At 42.3% G+C, this 21283-nt stretch overlaps 1 protein-coding gene across 7 annotated transcripts in view; it reads right to left on the bottom strand.

The window, feature by feature from the left end:
- Positions 1–18672, bottom strand: part of RHBDD1 (rhomboid domain containing 1) — a 133976-nt gene extending 115304 nt beyond the window's left edge. The window contains exons 1-2 of one of the 7 annotated variants that reach the window (XM_069578455.1): positions 18487–18668; positions 16512–16679 (exon numbers count right to left, since the gene is read on the bottom strand). The gene's annotated coding sequence lies outside the window, so the exon portion shown is untranslated. Of the gene's footprint in view, positions 1–16511; positions 16834–17417 lie in introns of all 7 variants that reach the window. The other 6 variants (XM_069578460.1, XM_069578459.1, XM_069578458.1 and 3 more) reach the window with 6 other exon arrangements.
- Positions 18673–21283: the final 2611 nt, after the last annotated feature.

Below are 21283 nucleotides of genomic sequence, written 5' to 3'. Positions count from 1 at the left end.
TCAGGATATTTTTGAAAGTAAAAAAATGCTTCGGTATAATATGTATTTGCATTTAGTGGAAAATAAGAATTTATGAACCAAACACTTGTGAAGTAATTTGTTCCCGTTTCAAATATATGAATGCATTTCAAAAAGCTTACATAGCTTAAAAAGTGATACAGTTGTTACATACAATATACATAGTTATATCAATAACATAGGAAGTATACTTTTAAAACTTAGTACTTAAAACATTAAACGTAATAGCAGATGGCCTGGCTTCACACCACTGCATGGTGTTCAATTGACCAGAATGCATCATCTACCTGAGTTGATGAGTCAACGGGGAGCCCCAGGGGTCCAGTGTGGAAGCTGCGACAGAGCACCATCAACATTTTACGACATAAACAACAGATTTTTTCCTGGCAATCAAAATCTGCCACATGACCTCATGAGCTACGTTAATGATAAAAATCAAAGAAAATCAGAGTAGGATTCTGTTTTCTTATTTCACATTAGAGGCAGAGAGATACAAAGAAATGACAATCGAGTGAAAACCGACTTCATGAATAAACAATGAAAACTGGAATCAAATTATAGGAAGAAGGTAACTGGAATCTAGTCTTCATGAATACTGTGACACTCAGTAATTACACTCCAGTGTCTGTTCATGGAAATATCTACAGCTTGGACTCTGGTCCAGAAGAAACTGGGAATTGTGAACACTTTCCCTCTTTGAAGACTGCTGACATCTCCATGTACACAATGGTTCTCCAATCTCATACACTTCATCTTCATAACTATGTAAGAAACTCTCACCCAGGTAGAGACAACCATTAAACTCTCTCTCAGATACCAAAGGGCTAAATCTTTCTGATTTTCAGCTACCAGACCTAGCTTAAAGACACAAGACCTAGTTTTTAACACATGAGAGCTCCTCTTTCCTTCTCCCCCTTATATACCATCTCTCCAAGTGAAAACAAATACAAAATTTCCCATACCTTACTGGAACTAGGTCCAACTGTCCTTTACAAGGCCGTCTTAAGTACTAATACCAATGCCGTCCATGTGGAAGGCAAAATAGATGACCTCTGGGGAGTTAGGATTTAAGACCACTAAAATGAGATCGAAGTTAAGAATGTTCCAGACAAGTAAGCAGCCATTAATAAGGTCATATGTGTGGTGACAGACCCAACCAAAGGTCAGACCCTTATCACCTGATGCTCCTCCCCCAATCTTACTTAAGTTATGCCTGACTCGATTTGCTTAAAATCCAATGTCATCATGTTATTCCCTGCCCTCAATCCGTCATGTTTTCTTACCTAGATCAGCTTTCTCTACGTCATCATTGTAATAAGACTGAACAGTACCATAGTTAACAGAGTAGACTCTGAAGCTTAATGGCTTGGGTTCAAATTCTGGCTCAACTGTTTGGAATTGTATGATCTTGCTGTCATTTGTAAGGACTTGTTAAGTTGTGTCCAACTTCTTGTGGACTGTAGCCTGCCAGGCTCTGGCCACGGGGCTTCCCAGGCAAGAATATTGGAGGGGGTTGCCGTTTCCTTCTCCAAGGGATCTTCTCGACCCAGGGATGGAACCCATGTCTCCTGCATTGGCACACGGATTCTCCACCACTGAGTCACCAGGGAACCCCTTATAAAACAGATACTAAAGAATAATAAGACCTGTCTCATAGAGTAGTTGATGAGTGAATATATGTAAAACACATAGGACAAGGCCTGAAATATACTAAGGAGTTTGTAAGTATTAGCTGATATAATCATCAGATCAACTTCAAGCATTTTAGCCTATACATCAGTCCTATAATATTTGTATACTGTTCTCAATAATGGAGTCTCTGGTGGCTCAGAGGTTAAAGCATCTGCCTGGAATGTGGGAGACCCAGGTTCGATCACTGGGTCAGGAAGAACCCCTGGAGAAGGAAAATGGCAACCCACTCCAGTACTCTTGCCTGGAGAGTCCCATGGAGGGAGGAGTCTGGTAGGCTACAGTCCATGGGGTCGCAAAGAGTCAGACACGACTTGAGTTCTCAATAATAACTAATATTTATGCAGCTATTTGTAGTTTACAAAATAGTTAAGTATACTTGCTTCATTTCACTTAATTCTCACAATCTGGGGAAGACAAAGTTAGTTCCATCTTATCTACCAGCTGGTCTACCCAGCATTGGCCAAAAGAAAAAGTCACTTTACTGTCTTGCTAGTCATTCTGAAGCCTGCTCTCAACAGCTGCCCAGATGAGAAGGAGCTCAATGAAGCTTCTGCCCTGGAGACTTTCTGGGGAATGTTAAATTCCTCTGTCCAAGGTGCTAAATAATTATGGCCATCTCCACAGATGGGCAGTCCTATGGGGCTCTCTCACCACCAGAGGTCACCAAAGTGAATTTTACATACATCCCATAGCTTTTAAGTCTGAGTATTCAGAACATAACTGCCCAATTTAATGGAAATCCTTTCAGCAGTTTTGGTGAGAAAGCTTCAGAGAGAGAAATTCCATTTCTTTCTCATTTAAAGAGACCAAGATGACAATGCTCTTAAACTGGACTGCTGCTGCTGCTAAGTCCCTTCAGTCATGTCCGACTCTGTGCGACCCCATAGATGGCAGCCCATGAGGCTCCCCCGTCCCTGGGATTCTCCAGGCAAGAACACTGGAGTGGGTTGCCATTGCCTTCTCCAATGCATGAGTGAAAAGTGAAAGTGAAGTCGCTCAGTCGTGTCCGATTAGAACTCAAAATCAGCTCATCACACCAGACAGTGCTTGTTTATCTGGCAAGCCCTTCAACCTTCTGCCTCTCACAAATGCAACCCTTGCCGCTACTGTCTATGCTTTTGAGAGACCGCCATGGTCCTATCCATCACTCAAAAAGTAAATGTCCACATTTCCGCAGGTTTCCCAGGTAGTACTAGTGGCAAAGAATCCATCTGCCAATGCAGGAGATGCTGGAGACCTGGGTTCAATCCCTGGCTTGGGAAAATCCCCTGGAGAAGGAAATGGCAACCCACCGCAGTATTCTGGCCTGGGAAATCCCATGGACAGAGGAGCCTGGAGGGCCACAGTCCATGGGGTTGCAAAGAGTCGGACACGACTGAGCACTTGTCAGCAGCACATTTCCACAGCACGTAAGAAATTCCTGGAATGAGAATGACTATATGGGGTTCAATAAAAATCTTTTGGAATTTTAGGTTGTGATCTAGAGGCAGAACAGGAAACAGCTCAAACTTGTGATGCACAGTCCATCTTTTTTTAACTCAATAGAAACCCTGAAACAAGATGTCAGCTACTTTGCTTTCACATAACTGTTTCTTGGCGGTAAACTCAAGTTTAAGAGAATTCTTGTAGGTTCTAAAAAAAAAAAAAGACTAAAACAATGTTTTGTTTTTAGCTCAATCTCTCCTTATATAGCATAAAATTCAATGAGAACTATTTTAGGTAGTAATAAGTGAGAAAAGGGTGAAAGTTTAAATATTTCCATTTAGTCAAGGGTTTGCTTGTATGAAAAATAAGATCTCACCAAAGAGCTAAGGTAGGGCCACCCAGTTTAAGGTGGATATTGCTCATGGCAATAATGAGACCCACTGAAATGGATGCATCGTGAAGTGAGCTATCACTGTGGGTGCTGGGCTTTATCTCACCAGGAACTCTGGGAGCTGGTACAGGTAATACGTCAGTGTTAATGCCAAGGGCTAGAACTCTGCCTTAACTCCCTGTCACTGGTGGCTTGTCAGAGCAGGAAAGGTGGGTGTTAGGGGCCACAGAAAACACTCGGGTAAAGAACCGCAGGTACTGAAGGCTGGAAGTCTGTCAGAGGACACCAAGGGCACAGGGATGTGAGACACACTCCCTGCCACTCCTCCCAACCCGTTCAATTCTGCCCCAACCTTCAAAGCGCCTCTCCTGAGTTGCATCTTTAACGTCAGATTCCTCAGACATCTCAGCATTCACAAAATCTCCCACAATGCCTTCCATGTGTATGATCCACCTGTGCCAACGGGATGTCACCAGAGGCTCTTTATCATCTCCACCACACTGTGTTTTCAGGATACTTCGGGGCTTGAGAGCACGTATTCTGGAGTCTAAACTAGTCCCAGTGCCTGGCTTTAGCCTTAAGAGCTGTGTGAAGTTGTGTAAGTCACTTAACCTAAGCCCCTGTTTCCTGCTATGAAAATGGAATAATAATAATAATAATAGCTAAACCTGATCCTGTCCAAGTCTCTTGGACAGCAGGGAGATCAAACCAGTCGATCTTAAAGGAAATTAATCCTAAATATTCATTGGAAGGACTGACGCTGAGGCTGAAGCTCCAGTATTTTGGTCACCTGATGCAAAGAGCTGACTCATTAGAAAAGACCCTGATGCTGGGAAAAGATTGAAGGCAGGAGGAAAAGAGGGTTGTCAGAGGATGAGATGGCTGGATGGTACTACTGATGCAACGGACATGAACTTGGGCAAACCTCGGGAGATGGTGAGGAACAGGGAGGCCTGGCGTGCTGTGGTCCACGGGGTTGCAAAGAGTTGGACACAACTGGGTGACTGAACAACAAACTTGATCCTGGAATTCCTGCAAGGATTCAGTGACCTAAAACACCAAATGTTCATTCTAAGGAATGATGTCAAGCACACAGTCGACACATTCAATCTCAGCTCGTGTTTCAGTGACTTAAACAGAGATACCCATTTGTTATGGAGTTTAAGTTTTCCTCAACACGGGTCAAACACAAAAGTCAAAACTTTGACTAAAGTTACACTCTTATGCAGTCGGAGTTCATCCTTGGCAGCACTGTTCTCAAGCTTTACACACGCACGATTACCTGACAAAGTTAACTCATAGATCAGGACCCACATAATGAAGGCTGCCTCAAACGTCTGGCTCATGCCACAAATCTAAACCCAAGTCAGCCGGCTTTTATGGGAACAGCCTCGCTGCCCAGGAAACTTAACGCCAAGCACAGTCCTCCAGATCAGCTTTAGTCAGGTCACCTTACTCTTTTGAAAAAACAGGTCCTGCTCGCCTCAAAAGGAAACCATCCCCTACTCCCTCGCCAGCCATGCAGTTTCTTCCTTGCCTCTCCTAACATTCCGTAAAACTCACGTGCGTCCATGTGTGTGTGCTCAGTCATGTCCAATGCTTTGCGACTCCATAGACCATAGCCTGCCAGTCTCCTCTGACCATGGAATTTTCCAGGCAACGATACTGGAATGGGTTGCCATTTCCTACTCCAGGGCATCTTCCTGACCTAGAGATCGAACCCACATCTCCTGCGTCCCCTGCATTGGCAGGCAGGTTCTTTACCATTAGGCCACCAGGGAAGCCCTCATAAAACTTGCTCTGGCCCCAAATTTCCAAGGAATAAGGCTCCACTGCTTGGGAGGCGCCCTGTCCCCGCACTCTAGGAACAAAGGACATCAAGCTTATCACTAAGTTGTCTTAGTTTTGTCATCCTGCATATCCCATTCAATCCTCTAAACTTTATGCGGCAGGTATTATTTCATTTTACAGATGAGTGGGGATTTTAATCAAGATAATCTGGCTCCAGAGTCCTTGTTCTTAAAAGGAAGTTGTGAATCAGGTCTGTCTGCATGAAAGTTGTGAGTTTTTAACTCTCAGGATAGCCTATTCTTGTACTCTAGCAGTTTGTCAGAACAACCATGTAAGCTTTTCAGTGAGTTACTACTGCTCAGTGGCCATGGTTCTAGGTAAGCTGTAGGGCAGGAGAGGTGTACCCTAAACAGGCCACTTGGCATAAGGATTATCTTGAGCTGAATATAATTAAGAACAAGCAGATACAACTGAAGCTCTCTGCTTCCCCAGTCTGCTTAAAAGCAGGACATAAATATGTGTACCCCTCCCCCTCCACCAGGCAGGACAAAAGTTAATCACCAGAGACAACCTTAAAATTGGCTCCCCAAAAAATCTGCACAGCAAACTTCATCAACTAGCCCTAATCTTCCATGAGTTCCCTGACCCTTTTGCCTTCCTACCATTTGCTGCCCTAGAAACTCAAAGCCCTTTTCCTTTGCCTTGTCACTTCTCAAAGAAATGTATTGTTCTTTCACTAGGATGCTGTATAAGCCCAAGTTCTAACCAACTCTTGAGCTACTCATCACTAGGTATGGTACTTCCACCACCTGAGCCACCAGGGAAGCGCACTAAAAGCTGTACTACATGAATTCTCCAGGCAAGAATACTGGAGTGGGTAGTCATTCCTGTCTCCAGGGGATCTTCCCAACCCAGAGATCGAACTCGGGTCTCCTGCACTGCAGACAAGGAGAAGTGGGCATCACAAGACAAGATGGCTGGATGGCATCACCGATGCAATGAACATGAACTTGGGCCAACTTTGGGAGATGATGAGGGACGGGCGACCTGGCGTGCTGCAATCCATGGGGTTGCAGAGAGTTGGACATGACTGGACGACTGAACAACAACAAAGATAATTCCACTCTGTGCACAAGCTTAGCTGCAATTCTCAAAATAAGCATTTATCTCCAGATTTGGGGGTGACAGTTTGCCCCGTGACCTCAATCCTGACAGATCTAAGAAAAAGTCACTGATTTTCAGTTTGCTCAGGGTTCTTCTTGTTGTGAAAACCAGGGTAATACCTGCAAGCTCTTTACATGCCAGGGCTGAAATAGGAAGTCACTCCTACTGTCTTTTGATAAGAGAAATGACACTTCAACCACCAAAAGAATTAGGAAGGACGTTATTTGAGCATAAGGACTTGCCTTTGCTAAGAAAGTGCAGTTGGTGACTTTCATCACACACCAAAATATATATGCACTTTGAAGTATTTCAAATGTAGAAAATTTCAGAACATAGAGCTTTTACTCTACCAAATGTAACTGTTTCGTGACACAAAGTAACTTGAGGTACAAAGTAATGTTCAAATACCCAGCTTCTCTTGGTAATTGTCATTGTCATAGCTTAAAAAAAACCAACAACAAAATCTGTTTCTAAAATCAAGTTAAGAAACAAAACAGTAACAGTAATCCAAATGTCACTTTTCTCATTTTGGAATATACTCTATACACATAGAGAAGCTGAGGAACAAAAGCCCCTGCTCCATTGCTGACTTTTCTCCCACCAGGACCAGGGCTCGACCTGGCAAGGACTCTGGAAAGAAGGGCGTAAAGCGGGGGGATATGAAGGGTGCCCTGCCCAGCATTCTTTCACCTGCAGGCCCAATCCTGCAAAGTAAGGCTTAATCTAAGCCACGGAGAGGCAAACATCTTTTCTGCCTTTTAGGTGGGCAGTAAGGAGATCAAACCAGTCAATCCTAAAGGAAATCAACCCTGAACATTCATTTGAAAGACTGATGCTGAAGCTGAAACTCCAATACTTTGGCCACCTGATGTGAAGAACTGACTCACTGGAAAAGACCCTGATGCTGGAAAAGACTGAAGGCAAGAGGAGAGGAGGGCAACAGAGGATAAGATAGTATCACTGACTCAGTGGATGTGGGCTTGAGCAAACTCCAGGAGATAGTGAAGGACAGTGAAGCCTAACGTGTTGCAGTTCATGAAGTCACAGAGTCGGATTTAGTGACTGAATAACAACCTCTTTAGTGACACTTTTCCAACTCTTAGCCCTGTGTTTCACCCTGGAAGGGGTATCTTCTTTTCACATTCAACAAATACTTAGATAGCACTCATGAAGTGCAAAAATTTCTATACAACAGCCTCTTTGGGAGGAAAGGGTAACCTTTACCCTATCCTTGCTCTTCTTTTACTCAGGGTGGCATGATACATAAGAAAGTACCCAGTGATGAGTAACTCAACAGATGGCTAGAACTTGGGCTTATACAGAATCTTAACAAAAGAACAATACATTTTTAGAGAAGTGACAAGGCAAAGGGTTTTGAGTGTCTAGGGCAAATTTCTTTACCAAATCTCCAAATGCTGCCTGGTCGGATCACATCATTTTGCCTTTGAAGGACTTCTGCAGAAATGCACCTTCATATTATTTGAGGCCCTGACATAGGTCTCACGCACCTGAGGGACTGCTGCAGAGGAGTCATTTTCACATTGTCGTAAAACACTGTTCAGACTTCTCCTTCTCTGTGCAAATTCCTACCAGAGCTGGAAAAGGCTCAATTTCACCTAAGTGCCTGTGCTCTCTTCTGCTGAGAGCTACTCAGTCGTTTGGTTGCCTTTTTTCCCCCTTTACTACCAACTTCTGTCTTAAGTCATTTCTAAAACTGACACTTCCTGGAAATCGGCAAATGTGCCAATTTGTGCCAATATAAATGTACAAATATGTGCCAATATAACAATTCAGAGAATACCTTAGGGAGCATTCCTCACCTGCATCAGACTTTGAAAAAGCAGATAAAAGGAGGAAAGGTATTTGTGCTGTTAGTATGTGTTAGTCACTCAGTCATGTCCAACTCCTTACAATCCCATGGGCTGTAGCTCGCCAGGCTCCTCTGTCCATGGAATTCTCCAGGCAAGAATACTGGAGTGGGTAGTCTTTCCCTTCTCCAGGGGATCTTCCTGACCCGGGGATGGAACCCAGGTCTCCCTCATTGCAGGCAAACTCTTTACCATCTTAGCCACCAGGGAAGCTGTTAGCATACAGACAGCAAATAGGTGAAACATGCTTGTGCGTGCCTGCTCAGTCATGTCTGACTCTCTGTGACCCCGCGGACTGTAGCCCGCCAGGCTCCTCTGTCCATGGGATCTCCCAGGCAAGAACACTGAAGTCGGTTATTTCCTCCTCCAAGGATCTTCCCGACAAAGGAATTGAACCCACACCTCCTGCAATGGCAGGCAGATTTTTCACCATTGTGCCACCACAGAAACCCAAAATATGCTTAGTGAAGTTTAAATGCATTAGGCTGCTCAGTTCTGCTATAATGCTTGTTTTGTAACAAGTAGATTTGTTCAAATGCAATTAATATTGATATATCAGGGAACAATCTGAATACAAAGTCTGCATCAGATTTGCGCAGTTTCATCGGCAAGAAGTCCTAAGTGAATGCAGGAAACTGCACTCTGCTAAAGCAAGCTGTACAGAAATTCATAAAATGTACACATTTGCACACTTTGAACACCCACCAACGGCCTAAAGTTCACTGCGTATTTAATGAGTTACGCACCTCCATGTCTCCAGCTACGACTCACCCATCCAGATAATCCTTCCTCCACCACTTGACAGCAATTCACAAGCTTCGGTCTTTCTGACAACCACTTCTGACAGCGAAGTTTAGAACTTTGGGAAGGTAAAGTGCCATATTTCTTATGTACTTCTGTATTTATCATTTAAGGAGTGTAAAACCATGCTAACATTAGTTTCCTACCTTTTTTTTTAAAGGTGCCACTGATAAAAGTCTGAGCATTTTGCTCCTAGCACCCTTTGCGCCATAAGCTCTCTGGTTTTTGCTGCATGATTTCGTACAGTCTGGTGGTTTGGGGAATGCCTCTGTCAGTTTTGGCAGAGCTGACTATTCCCCGAGTCTAAAGTGTGTGGGAAGGAGGACAGCCTGTATTCAGGAACTGCTGTTCTTTAGCCAATGTTATCCCATATCCACTCTGTATTTTATTTCTATCATTCCACTCTGTAACCCAAACCACCCAGGTTAGAGGCTCTTGTCACTCAAATATTTAAACACCATATACTCTGAACTTTCTTGGACAAATTAGAATACGAGGGGATAAATTCTCTTTCAAACTACCAAATATGCTCATTTCCCCCCCTTATGTCTTCTCTACCAAAAGCTGTTTCACCTTCCTTCACATGGAATTTAGAACCAAGACTCATTTAATTTTGGCATTTGTTTACTTGACTGCATGTTCTAGGAGTGTCAAGGTTTCACGTCCGATTACAATTATTCAGTGACACAAAACATCTGTGTTTTGGCCAGATGCTTTCAGTAAGAGATATCAGCACAATATTCGAGGGCAACAATTTCAGCAAAGAAGTAAAGGCAGCGTGAAAGTGAGAACCCAAGATCAGATGTTCTGACAACACATGCAGCTCAATGAGCCAACTGCATTTACACGCACTGCGCACGTGTCACTACTAGACAGCAAGCAAGGCCAAACCGCTGTCAGTGACAGTACGCTTCCAAACTTCTGGCCAATTATCTGGCTAATAACAAAAGACAAGGCTATGACATCATCACGGCTAGAATTGATTTACACAGATCTGCTTCCTGTTAATCGAATACGTCTTTAAAAGCACTTAATTATTTTTCACCTAGAAAGCCAACACTCAGCTTTGTTAGACGAAAAGCAACCTTGCTGAATTCAACATGAGAGGCTGTCAGGCTGCTCTAAGACATAAAGGACAAGTCTTCACAGGACACACTGCTGCAATACAGGAGCTGCTGCCACATCCACAGCAAACAGATGCACAAGATGATGGATAGCACAACACATTCGAACAGTTTCTGAAGACAAAGAAGTTGTCAGCGAACGGGGGTGTAAACAGACAGACTCTGGCTAAGGAAACATCACAGTGCTTTTTGTCAAAATGACATAGAGGACTAGTAATATTAACATATGCAGTACAGGACAATAGTTAAGGGCATGGTCTTTGGTAAAAGCTCCAAAATACGCCAGCCGTGTGACTTTATAGGAAAGTTACTAACTGCTGGTTTCTCACCAGTACAAGGAGATAATGTAGCCACATTTGGGACTATGAAGCTCAAAAGAGATTATGTATATAAAATCATAAATTGGAAAGTGCTATGGTTTTTAATGCATATAAACACATAAAATAAGGTTTAAGATTAAAAACTCTAAAAAGCTTGATTTTATAACTTAGTAACCAAATAGCCTTTTTCTGGGCTACCTATGAGCCTTCATTTTTATACTGTATTGTGTGATACAATTATACACTTTTTAAAAAAACAACATGATGGGCTATGTGGAAGGCACCACAAAACAAAAAAAAAATTTTTTAATAAATTTAACAATAAAATTTCAAACCAGAGTTTTTGTCAAGATGATCTTAATCACTACATTTGAGAATTTAATGAGCCTCCATTTTAGGATTAAAAAAAAAGTCAGATGGCAAAAGTTTAATTTCCCCCCCTTTTTAGAGTGTTATACTCTTGATTAGATGATCTTTATATATGAAAAATGAAATACTGGATTTTGTATATAATCTTGACTTGTGCTCCATCGTGAGGTGAATTAGTGCCAACTCCAATTCTGATCCATCATCACTTATGATTTCCAGTATCAATCATAAGCCGGTTCCTTCTCTCACAGACTACAAGTTTTAGTGTAATGAGGGCTCATTAAAGTTCTCCGACTGACAGCCCTTCAGACGTGGGTCCTTCAACCAGGAGGCGCTCAGGGAGCAGCAACGCCAGCAATTCCACCGTTACTCCGTTCAAGAGGATTTAGGGAATTCCACACTCACTCTCACTCCACACCGGATTTGTTTACTAAAGTCGTGAAAAGGTGAGAGCCCTAACCCCATTTAAACTAACGCATGTAAGAACTGCTGGTGAATTATTTATGGAACTGAAATCCTCCCAGCACAGGAACAAGTCAAGAGGGGAATGGCACGCCAGACATCAGCAATGTTCATGTTCCTCAAGCACACAGGACGTCGGCTAATTACCAGGCGGTGGAGACAGCCTGGGTTTTTTTGGTTTTGCTTTGCTGTCTATCCAGCATCACTTTCGTTCTTTCAATAACAGGTGAGAGACGGCTCTCACTCCCATTGGATGTGGTCCTGGAAGGACCATAAATCAAGGGTGCATTTCCTACATGGATTCGAGGGTGACACTGACCAAAACTGGAAGAACGGCTCTCCTGGAATCTAAAACTTGTGCAGAGATACTAACAGCTTCTGGATCTGATGTTCACAACATTAAAGAATTTTCCAGATCTATCCAAGTCTACTCTGGAGAAGGAAATGGCAACCCAGTATTCTTGCCTGGAGAATCCCATGGACAGAGTAGCCTGGTGGGCTATAGTCCATGGGGTTGCAAAGAGTCGGACACGACTGAGCGACCTGACTTGACTTCACTTCACCCAAGTCTACTCAAGCCTCGACCATTCACCTGGCTGCTGTCCTGTGGCTTTGGCTTTTCTGTAGATTTTCTGAGCTTCTTTACATATTTCCATTAAATCTCCTGTTCCTGAATAAGCTGGGCTTCCCTTGTGGCTCAGCTGGTAAAGAATCTGAATGCAATGTGGGAGATCTGGGTTTGACCCAGGGGTTGGAAACATCCCCTGGAGAAGAGAAGGGCTACCCTCTTCAGTATTCTGACCTGGAGAATTCCATGGACTGTATAGTCTATGAGGTCACTAAGAGTTGAACACGACTGAGCAACTTTCACTTTCTTGAACAAGTTATCAAGGTAACTTAGTTAACTTCTGTTTTCACAGTCGAAGAACCCTACCCAGATATTAGGGCATTTGCCAAGGGCAAGCAGCAGATCCTAATATCTATCAAGCATTACCAACTCTCATTTTTTGAGTCCATACAACACTCTGACAGGAGAAACGCAACTTAGAGGGTATATAAGCAGCATCCCAAAGGTTGGCCATACACAAGCTACTCCCAAAGAAAGAGGTATGCTCAGAGCTGAGGAGGTGAGCACAAGAGCAGCTTCTGCATACACAAGGCAAAGCCCTCTCAATGCCATACACTTGGTACATAAATTTGGACACTAAATGAAGAACGTTATTTCAAAAGAAAGAATTGATTGTCTTAAATGTGGCTTCTACTTATACAAAATTGATGGTTTTTCAGGAAAACTTCTAATTACTGAAGTGATGTACTCCCTTTGTTCTGCATTGAAAGTAATACTAGTCTATACACCTAATAAAATGTTATCAGGTGATAGAAACTTCTGGCTAGAACTTTAGGACAATGAATTATTCAGATTCATGGGAGGAAGGGAGGGAGAAAGGAGAGGAGGAAGAGAGAGAAGGAAGGAAAAGGGGGGTAAGAGACTTAAATTTCATAGCTTTCAGAAAGGAACACAGAGGTCTCCTGCATGCTTTTCTGTGGAAAGGTTTAACCCTCCTTTCCACCACAATGCACTTCATTAACAGACCTAAATATCCATATTTCTCTAATCATGAACCGAGAGAAGAAAACCAATGAACACGAAACTACAGCAATAAAAGCACTAAGCATGTAAGTCAATATATCTTCATCTATATTCCATCATTTAAGGAAAATCTGAGCATCTACTAAAAGACAAGCACTGTCCTTATAGACAACCACAGTCTTGAGAGAAAAACAGACAAACAGCAACATTACAGTGTGATAAAGAACTGTAACAGGTCTTCAAATAAAGATGCATTAAGTGTTTGGAAAATAGCAAAGGTAAGTTTTAAAATTCGGTATGGGATGTGGACTTTTCTATGGCTCTGTAAACAATCTGCCTGCAATGCAGGAGACCCCAGTTCAATCCCTGGTTTGGAAAGATGCCCTGGAGAAGAGAGTGGCTACCCACCCCAGTATTCTTACCTGGGAAATCTCATGGACAGAGGAGCCTGAAGGCTACAATCCCCAATCCACACAGTCGCAAAGAGTCAGACAACTGAGCAACTAACACTTTATGGGGTATGGGAGGAAAGAAAGAAAGAAAGTCCTGGAGCAAGTATTATCCTGTGGGCAACGCCAAGGGAGATGAAATGTCCAGGACACTCAGAGTCAAATCAGTGGATCCATTCCACAAAGAGAAATGGATGAAATTTTAAGTCATCATTCGGTGGATGTAACAGCTACAGGGTGAATGTTTAGAAAGCAGAAAGGTCCCTTATTAATACAAAATGAACATTCCTTGGAAAGAGAAAGACATGAAGACTCTGGCGTGTAGGAACTTCTACTACCTGGGCAGCAGGCACAATGTTTATTCCTACATCTGTTTAAAGTCAGCATCACAACTGATTCATTATAATATACATCACTGCAAATGTCTTGTATTTGTAACATAAAAAAAGGTAGCAAAATTTCTTTTACAGTGTTGCCCAAAAGACTTTGCTCAAGGGAAACACACACACAGCCTTATATATTATTTATATAAAACTGAAGCCATTGTCATCTGTATCTAAATTTCATTCATAATTATCCTGATATTGTGACTTTGGATTTAAAAAATACATAAGCAACTGAACACCATCGAGAAACAGCCATTGGTGTAGTAACAGCATTCCTGGGGTTAAAGCCAGATTTGGGGTCAAATCTAGACGCTTTAGTAAGTATGTGGCTTTGGGCAGATCACATAATCAATCCTGCTGAGCTTCAGTTTCTTTATCCATGGATGATGAAAATTCCCACTTACTTTCTGGCGTCATCAGAAAGAAGAAATCCAACAGCCTGTCGTGTAAAAGCACATAGCACATCCCCAAAGTTTGTTTTCCATTCTCCCTTCCTCTCCATAAAGTAATGGGCCTTCTGCCCCCACAGAACTAGACTTTATTGCTTTATAATTATGATATCCATGTAACAATGTCCAAAAGAGGAGGTGGTAAATAACACCAACATGCAAACCTGAATGCACACATTGTTAGCTGGCTACCAGCTAGATCCCCAAGGGCTCCTGCACACTATCTATTGCTTCCCAGAAATTTGATACATTTTCTGTTCTCAATACAGCCAAAATTATCCACAGGCTTTGAAATATCACCATCATGATGTTGCACAGAGCAGCTGGTTGATTGAAAGTGACTCCCCCTCCCCCACACCCCAGCTGTCACCAGGAAACCCTCCTCAATGTGTGAAAAAGGACAATGTGATAATACTACTACCCCTATTAATAACAATCTAACAAATACTTAGCATTTGAGATATTTTTCTTATGAAAGCTCACCCTTAACTGGAAATTAACTCTTTAAGAAAAACCTTCTATCATATAAATGCAAACCAGCTGTTTTCATACAACAGAAAACCAAAGGACAGTAAACACAAGTAATGTATTTCCACTGACTCCTTGTTTCTTTTTCCTTGAGTCACTTATAACGCTAAAAAACAGCCAGTTAAAATATTAAATAGTTTTATATGTGCTAACAGATGTCACAAGCTTAGTGATTATAAAAAATTTAAAAAAAAACCTCAGATGATTTCTCAAAAAATGTGCCTAGATTCCTATTTTTGTATTAATCACACTGAAGTTTGGATTTTTCTTTTCTAATAGCCACTCATTTCTCTGCAAGAGAAGCATATGTATGGCATGTTTGACATTGCTGAAAATCCTGGCAGTTGTTTTTAGAACATGTTTGTGAATCCCACTCAGGAATTCTCAGCGCCCAGACTTCTTGGGTACAGTACAGCTCATCTCCTGAGGATTTCCACACCAAGATGAGGAGTTTCACACCTTCTGACTCAGCCTCCATGGAGGGTCACTGCAGGAGGTTCAGGACAAGCCCTTCAAACTCGCTCAAAGCCTCTCAGCTCCTGAGCTTTACAAGATATTGCTAAACAGTTTCCCCTGCTACAAAAATCTGAGGTCCCCTGCTTAGATGACTGACTGGAACTGCAGCACAAAAGGTGATCTTTTTAAGGGGCTTCTATCCCTGTAATAGCTTTTAAAAGAATTTTTACAAATACATGTATAATGCAAGGATTATCTGTCCCCACTCCCACATTATCATACATTGCCAAGTAAACAAAATTACGACCTAGTAATGAAATCTTCCGTGCTCACATATTCATATGTAATATACACAGAAATACAAGAGATTTTTGGTATTTAAAAAAATGGAACACAAAACTTTTCACTTTGCTATCATTAAGCATCCATATTCCAAAATAACGATTTCAGAGCTGACAGCATTTTCTTATTCTTTGGTGCACGTATTTAGTGAAGTCTCATCTCCTGTGACAAGAGCCCCTTCCTCTAGCTATCCCTGTTAACTGAAGATACTTAAATATTAACCCCCAATCCCGACCTTGTCCTTTCAGTATACACACAAAACAATGCAGGAAAGTTGCTCGGTTACAGTGATAGACCTGAAAATGGTGTTCTTCCACTGGGTTTAGAGTGTAACTTGCTCCAAGTGTTTGCTTTCTCTCATACATAATAATATGAAAGCTTTGACTCCTCAGCATTTTGCTTTAAAAAAGAAAAAAGCAGCGCAATTAGGTAATTAACAGAATCACCTCATTTATAAAAATATTACGAGGCAATAAATGAGATCAAGGTAGATTTGAGGTGATAACTACCTTTTCTCCCTTGTCCAATGTTTACCAGCTACCTGAGCCTCTCAGTGTAACAGACGTGTTTTGCACTTGATTTTATTCAACGTCCTAAAGTAGTCCACACCATGACTCCTATTCTATAGGAGACGAAATGAATACTGGGAAGATATTAACTTGTCTACTCGACATGATCAGTACGTAACAAGAAGTGGTGTTCAAAGGGGGGTCTGCCTGACCCCAACCACAGAGATCTGCCTCTCAGACACAGACGACAAGAAAAATGGGCCTTTGTGAAAAGTGAACACTTCATGGTGGGACAGTGTTAAGTTAGTAGCAACATTAACAAAACTACTTATAGGAGCTGAAACCTACGTTGACTCCTGTTTATCTGAAAACTCACCACAATACCCAGGAACCACAGTGCGGACTTAGGAGCAGAAGACTAATCAAAGTGACATGTAGTCTCAGCCACAGTGTGGCACTCTTCTCAACATCACAGTGAGTCTAGGCTTTAGGGCAGCTGCTTCAAGTCCTGAATATTTCTCGATATACCCCCAACACTGACACCCTGAAAAGGGAAGGAAAAAGTTGTAAGCAAACACTGCAACTGACCTTTGGTCAAAACAGTGGATGGAGAGCATATCTTAACTTAATTCCTGTGATGCTTCCAGAGAACAGAGATAAGTAGATAGGATGAGGCCTTCTCTGCTAATATTGTGGAGCTGTATGACACGTGGGAAAAAAAGATAAGAAGAGAAACATCTTCAGTCTTGCCTCTTATTTCCAAGTCACTGCTCTGTAATACTTCTCAACTCTAAGGCTGAGGCTGGTCTATGGTCAGTTATCCACTTCACCTTTTTTTTAACAAGTTCTGGGTCAAAAGAAGGTACAATTACGTGGGAAAGACCAAAAGGCCAAAGAATTAAAAACTACTCTTTAACACAATTACTAATGTGGCTCTTAAAAACACCACAGCATAGGTATTAACTGAATATCCTACACTGGACAACCTCAGCTGTATACAACACAATGAGAATCCATAAATAAAACGCTCTCTAAGGAGCAGCAGAGGCACAATATTCATGCACTACAACTCACATCTAAATCAAAGAATCCTCCTAGCACAATCTATGTACTTATTTTAGGCAAATTACTTAACATCTCATTCTAACAAATTACTTAATAACATCTCATCTGTTTCCCATCTGTGTTAAAACATTTTTCCTGAATTTTCACATAGAATACCCACAGCCCTATGAAGTTATCTATAACTAGTCCAAGGTCCTACACCTAGGAAAGGCTTCACCTGGATTCAAATTCCATTCTGTGACTCCACAATGGCTGGCTGCTCTTTATCACTCCCGCCAGCATTTCTCAAACTGTAGAACCCAGGTGTACTGGGATCAATTGGCAATCTCCTTAAAACACATTTCTGATACATGGAGTTTGGGGTAAGACTCTTCACTTTGCAGTTCCAAAGTGTTGCCAGGTGTTGTTGATGCCGGTAATCCTGAGACAACTTTGGAATGCAATGCACTGCATTCTTCTAAGATGACTTGTTTCCCCAACCCTTGCCACACCAGCAGCAAATTAGTAGAAGCTTTAGATTTAAGTTATTAGAACCAGAAAAGTGTGTCATATAAATGTGAGACATCAGATTTTTAAGAAGCAATTCCAAAGGACGACAACAACAACAAAAAAAAAACCACAAAAAAGCCACAAAGTCCAGCTGTGACTGCAAAAGGGCCTACCCGTCTCGATGACTCAGTCATGACTACGCAATAATTTATTGTGCTAGTAACCCTGAGTCTTCAAGAGAGCTTATGCTTAGTTTAGAAAAACATACACGCATAGGATCCGTTTTTGAATAGGTTTATAAGGCCTGGACATAAAAGGGTTGTGTACACTTAGTTTACTTCCTGTCCCCTATTAAGGGAAATACACAGGTTAGGACTGTGTTTGCCATACACAGGTGCAGAGAAAGAGTTCCTCTTCACAAGAGAAACTGAAGCCACAAGCCACTGCTGATGCAACACCACTTTAAACTTCCCGCTTTCATAAGGGATCCTTTTACCACCCCGTCTCCCCGAAACCAACGATTCCCAGCGCCTCTGTCCGTCCTTCCCGGGGCGATCGGCCTCAAGCTGAGACGTAGGGTGAAGACGCTTAGACCCCCAGATAGAGTTGCTCCAGGAAATCCCCATTCTCGGACCGCCCGAGAGATCCCTGGATGCGGAGGCTGGACCTCCAACCCCGCCCCAGTTCGGATCGCAAGGAAGCGCCGACAGCCGCTCGCAGCCCTAGCCCCACAGCCGGCGGCGCCCGCGGCCCCGACTGAACTACCAGAGCGGCGACGAACAGACGCGGAAACTCACGCTCTCTTACGGTCCGCCTGCGTCCTCACGTCTTCGCGAGCAAATACGTCATCACGCACGGGCGCCGGCTCCCGGACGCTCAAGGTCCCGGCGGCCTGGGGGCGGGGAAAGAGAGTGGTTGACTGCGACACCGCTCCTACTGCCTTAGCACAGCGGGCCAGCCACGGCGCATGCTCAGTTGCGCGCACGTGCGCGCTCGTCCTCGCAGGTTTCCCCGCTGGACCGCGAGCGGTGTAAGTGGTTTGGAGGACGCTCCTAGGACGCGACAGGGAAAGGGCTGCGGCCGAGCATAGTATGGAGGGTTTGTACCTGCGACTCGTCTTCCAAGCTCCGAGTGACACCTAGATAATAATATTCCTTCTGCCATAAGAAACTGTTGGCTGCCCGTCATGCGTAAAGCAAGTGAATGGCCTGCATTCGAGTACCTGGACGTGGGATGGAGTAGGCCCGGTCGGGGCTGAGAAACTGCCCTTCTGAGCGGAGTCCTCCCACGGGCCCAGAACCTGCTGCGTGGAAGAGTAACACACGCGGACTGGATGGCGGAGGAGACCCCTGATCATGAGTTATCAGACGCCAAAGAGCAGCCCACCACCTATCTCAGGGCGGAACCCGTGGTTACAAAGCAAGCTAACAAAACAAGATTGTGGGTGTACATTTCACTCCCTAGAGCTTCCGTTTGAGGCTACATTTCGAAGTTCATTTGCCATTGTAAGGCTTTAGGTGTTAAGTAATTTTTGTTAATGTATCATTTGATGCTATTTTGATTATGGATCCACTTCTGCCCTGGAGCGTTTTATGTTCGGTTGTAGGAGTCAGGTTAAGTTAAATGCTGTATTTCATACAATATAATAGCTAAGGGGACGATAACGTGTTTTCCAAGGAAGAAACCAAGAGCAGGTGGTTCTATGTTGCCCTGTATTTATTGGAAGTTGTAGCAGCTGTGTTTAGATAGTCTACTTAAAAACTGCCTAAATCAGAAGCCTTTTGATTATCGTTTGTTATTATGTATTGCAAGAATGCTTCATAGAAATGTTTATTTTGGAGTTCTGAATTTAAATGAAGATTTAGCTCACGTGCAGGGTGTATAACAGACTTTCAAGTGATAAAGAAGAATCTTGGCAATTTGCAAGTATGTTCCTTGAGCCTTGCAAGTTATTCCTTCTGAAAACAATATGCTGATTAGAAAGTTTGGCTAACAAGGAGAAGCTGCATTTCTCCAAATAGAAATTCAGCTGCAGGGTGAAGGTGAATTGCCAGTAGGAATATTTTTGTATCAGTTCAGTTGCTCACTGGTGTCCGACTCTTTGTAACCCCATGGACTGAAGGACGCCAGGCTCCCCTGTCCATCACCAACTCTCCGAGCTTGCTCAAACTCATGTCCATTGAGTGGGTGATGCCATCCAAGCATCTCATCCTCTGTCGTCCCCTTCTTCATATTTCCTTAGAAAAAATAAAGGTAATTTCTCAAAAAGAAAGCATTCCCTTTTATTCCTGATCCATGATCATGAGCATCAATTTAGTTAATACTAATCCTTAGCTTCCATTTTCTACTGCAGTTTGCATCTTTCTATAATCGCATAATTTTTATTTTCCTTTTCTTACATATCAAATACATAGGTGGTTTTAAGGAAGCCACAAATCAAAGAGGCTCAATGCAATAATCTCATAAAAATGTCATTATATATGGGGGTTAGAAGTATACTTAGGCAATTATATTCAATCCCAAATATTATCAATGAATAATTTCATAGCCATTTAAGAGTACAGAAAAAGTCTAGCTTTTTAAAAAATGACCTTTTTTTTGTCCTATAGGATTCATTGAGCAGACAGAAGTTTTTTAAAGCCCATTGACATCAACATGTATCAAACTCAGACCCTATTTAAATTGACAAACAGATCACTTGGATAATAATTGTAATATCTTTAACATTACCATATGTGGCAGTCAGCAAGATCTTTTTTCTGAGGCAAGGTTTCAAAATATCAAAGAATCAATACTTGAAAAGGTCGTTTAGCACAAGTTATACAATTACAAATTACCTTGTAAGATAATGATTCCTAAAGTTCAAGTGTACTCATATCTTAATTATGAGAATAAGCAGTATTCTGCACATTATGAATAATATCAGAGATCTATGTAATGGTCTGGACAATTTAAAAAAATATTTATTTATTTGGCTGTACTGGGACTTAGTTGCAGCCTGCAGGGTCTTCGACCCTTGTTGTGGCATTCAAAGTCTTAGTTGCAACATGTGGGACCTGGTTCCCTGACAAGGTATTGGACCTGGGCCCCCTGCAATGGGAGCATGAAGTCTTAGCCACTGGACCACCAGGGGAGTCCCAATTTTCTTTATAAAAGTTTTTCATGAGAGCAGTAATGCCTAGGATTAAGCCATCTGACTTAAATGATTGTTCCTAAAATGTGATTCTTGAATACAGAGGAGTTGTGGTAACAATCTTTGTACAGTTCATAAGTCTAGGATTGGAACTGCAGGAGGGCAGGTAAGTGCATTCTCAGGTTTCAAAACCTGGACTGAAGGTGACAAAGCACCAAACAGCACTGTTAGCAAATAACACAACTGGGTTATTTTGTTTAAAGATGAACTTGTGTGTTATCTGATTGCTTTTAATGGATCAAGTATTTATTACACCCAGCACTGCAGGGAAAGGTGTGTGAAACTCATCAAAGAATTTATAGCTTAATGTGAACCGTGAAAATTAAGAACAACTTTAAGTACAAAATTGCATCATGTATTATGACAGAAAGACTAACAACAATACTTAAGAGTGATAGGCC

The sequence above is a fragment of the Ovis canadensis genome, chromosome 2, assembly GCF_042477335.2.
Source record: "Ovis canadensis isolate MfBH-ARS-UI-01 breed Bighorn chromosome 2, ARS-UI_OviCan_v2, whole genome shotgun sequence".
Classification (NCBI taxonomy): domain Eukaryota; kingdom Metazoa; phylum Chordata; class Mammalia; order Artiodactyla; family Bovidae; genus Ovis; species Ovis canadensis.
The sequence above is the reverse complement of the archived record's forward strand: the minus strand, read 5'-3'. Positions and strand labels throughout refer to the sequence as shown.